A 3,638-nucleotide genomic window follows, 5' to 3' on the forward strand; every position below is an offset into this window, starting at 1 on the left:
CCCAGGTGGGGCCTGAATTTGAGCATGCTCACTTCAGGGGTCTTCATGGGTGTCTAATGGTTATCTGATTCCCCTTCAACCTCCTCTAGGGGGGCTGTGCAGGCATGGGAGGGACAAACACCCCTCCCCACACCCCAACCCCTATCTAGCTACCTAACAGTTTAAACTATTTGTGAATCTATACCTAAATTTCTGAATTACCCCATGCTGAAAGCCAAGTGGACCAGTGTAGTGTTTTCTACGGCAATCTACTGGTATGATTGCCGTTTAACTGAGACAGATTGAAGCTTTAACTAATTTTATTAAGCACTCTCTGATTGATAGGTGAGGAAGTTTGTGGTTGTTAACTATAAAAACCACCCACAGGAGGATGGTAATTCTCCAGAGCCGAATGGCTCTAGGTATTCTAATGTCTGATCAAGGGCGGTCATGTGTCATAGAAAGACTGAATGAATGTTATACCATTTCTGACTTATTGGGCCATATGAAGAAACAGAGAATTGGGCAACCTGAGAGTTGGTTTGCTGTGGGTAAGACCTGCAAAGGCCTGTATTTCCTTTGGAATCCTAGGGAATAGGATAAACATGTATTGCAGTGAATATAGCTTCGGCATCACACAGGTCTTACCCACCCAGATGGCTCCTAGGAATTTTACCAACATTCCCAGCTGCTTGGCAGATCTTCCCTATCCCAAGGCAAGAGTCCCATACAGCCTTACTGTCAGACAGAGACCATTGTAATCTTGATTATGCTGGATCAAACTCGATACTTGCCCAATTGACCTCCCTATAGACACGACCTGAATTTGTTCTGGGTGCAACTATCTGTTAGGCATTCCATGACAGAAATTTCTTCCCTGGGGGGTGGGGCGTCTTCTCCCTCTTACGCATTATTTGTATTTTTGTCTTTATACTAATAGTCTCTTATCCTCACCACCTGGGATTTGCTTTTAATTATTTTTTTTTGTTGGGTTTCCCAGCTGTGAAGCACAGGAAAAGTGGATATGTAATGATAACTGATACAAGGTGTTATAGGGAATGTAGGGGTGGGAGTGGGTGAAAGGGAGGGAAAGGGGATTTAGGGAATAAATAATAAAGGCAGGAGTGGGGAGGGAGCACTAGAACTGATCATGATTGCATGACTCATTTTAAGGGAGGGGGAATGCTCTAAGATAGAGGTGCTAATTGTACAATTCCCCCTTGAGATTGAACTATTCAACTGTATAATATGTAAATTTTGTGCCAATAAAACTTGAAAAACAAAATTCTACAATTCAGCACCTTCTATAATTCAATGCCATTAATTATACTCTCTGTGTTGTACCATCATTGATCTCCTTTTCCAAATTATTCCACCACCATGAACATAAACTCAATGCCCCCTAAGCGACAGCTCTTTCTGCTTCACCCTTGGTGACCATGGGTCAAGTTTGGTTTCTGCGTTTTAGTAGTTTTCTTGATATCATATTCACATATTATACACCTCCAGGGTTAAATCTCTTTGATAAAGAGTTTTATAAACATCATCAAAATCAGTTCTAGTGCTCCCTCATCCCTCCTACATTCATTGTTTGCTCCCCAAACCCCCTCAAGCTCCCCACTATTCATCCCCCCTCCACATCCCTGATAAACCCTTGTATCAGTTAGTGTCTCTGTGCATCCACTCCTTCTGTGCCTCACAAACTGGGAAACCCAACAGAAACAAGAAGAATCAAAAAACAAACAAAATGGCAAGAGGAAAATAGTAATAATAATATAAGGGTAAAAATACAAATAAAGCATAATAAAAGACCACCATCAATACTTAAAAGGCCAGGGAAGATGTTTCTCTTTCTTCTCCAGGCTTCTGCTTTTTCAAGGATTCCACAGGGAGGCGTGGTGGAAGACCCCATTGGCTGAATTGAATTTACCTGGTCCAGGTGGGCCAATTCAAGTTCACGTCCACCCCTGCCTACCGGTGGGAACCCTGAGCATGTGCAGTGCGCCACTCCTTTGTTTCCCTCGCTTGGCCCTCTGGGCATTCGTTAACGGACATTCCCAGCCCTTTCCTAACCTAACAGCTTCTTAGGCATATGCGTCTTTCTTATCCCACGATGTCTTTGCCAATGCTGTGCCTCCGCCTGTCAAAGAGACAAATCTACTTTCTACCAACCCCTCTCCTCTTACTCTTCCCTGGCTCAGGATTCCATGCGTTATTTTTAGACTACACTTTGGACTGGGGCTCCAGAAATCCCCTGTACATCTGAGGTGTAACCAGACCCTGGGCTGGCACTGACCTTGAGCTAGCGTGGCAGAGAGGAGTAGCGGGAGCGTTCAAGGGCAAGGTTTGGGGCTGGGCCCCCAGGCAGCAGTACTCTAGTGCAGACTCTCAGCAGATATCGGGAGAGTGGGGCTTTCTCCCAGTGCAGGAGGGGCTCCTACTGATCAGCCTGGAGCCGGGAGAGGTCAAGGTTCCCAGCAGAGAGCTGGGACTTGAAGTTGTGTCTCCACAATACAACCAAAATGCCAAAAATCAATACATGGAAATAACTGTGCGTAAATGCCTCTTTCAAGGAACGCTTGTGACACTGTTGAGTAAGCGTGGGACTGCTAACTGCAAAGTTTGAGGTTCAAACCCACCAGCCTCTCCACAGAAGAACCATGAGGCTGTCTGCTCCCATAAAGATTTATAACCTTGGAACCCTACATAGGTCTTTATAAATAGGTCTAGGCTGGGTGGCAGCTATTTAGGAGTCCCTGACTGGTGTAAATAGTTAAGCGTTTGGCTGCTAACTGAAAGACTGGAGGTTGGAGTCCACCTTAGATCTGACCATCTACGTCCCAAAACTCAGCCTTTGAAAACCCCATGGTGACACAAATGAGGTGACACAGCATGAGTTAAATTGACTCAATGGCACCTGGACCTGGTACCCGTTTAACAAATTCCCTATAGGTAATTCTTACTGCTAGAATACCTGGTATGGTTTCTGTTTCCTGACTAATCTCTAATTGCTACCACTGAGCTGGTATTCCTGCCTGGGTCCATTGGACAGCAGTTGTCCCTTTGGGGACAGGAGCTCTTATTCCCCTCTCCCTGATGCCTTACATTTGCATATCTGGCTGACCTCATTTATCTACATTGCCCGCCCGACCCTAAGGACGTCAGGGTTTTGATCCCTGCGCTAATAAAATCACTCTAACTTAGTAACATTGTATAAACCATTGTCCTGCTTTATCCTCACTACAGCACTGCGAGATGGGTGCTGCTGTGGGCCCTGTTGTGCGGATGCATACGAGCTGAGGCTCAGAGAGGGAAGGATCTGTCCAAAATTCAAAGTGACAGTCAGGCAGTGGCCCCGCCAGCCTCAGGAATCCACCACTCCTGTAAATAGAGGCTGATCAAATTGTCCTCATCAGCAAGTTGTTCTTTCCATTGTGAAACTGTATTTCATTTCTTTGATAAGTATCTGATTCCACCTCAAGATCTCTTTAGAAGAAAGTCATATACAAGTTCCTGAAATAAAGATCGCAGAGGCTTACTTCTGTGTCTGAGTTTTCTCGCCTGTAAGACAAGGGTCATGACCAATGGGAAGTCCCTCCCAACATTGCGATGAGGACAGAATAAACTATGTGTTACGTGCTGCAGCTGGCATATAAATT

Source organism: Echinops telfairi, unplaced genomic scaffold, assembly GCF_000313985.2.
Source record: "Echinops telfairi isolate 266 unplaced genomic scaffold, ASM31398v2 ScPeMD7_31;HRSCAF=116, whole genome shotgun sequence".
In the NCBI taxonomy this organism is placed as follows: domain Eukaryota; kingdom Metazoa; phylum Chordata; class Mammalia; order Afrosoricida; family Tenrecidae; genus Echinops; species Echinops telfairi.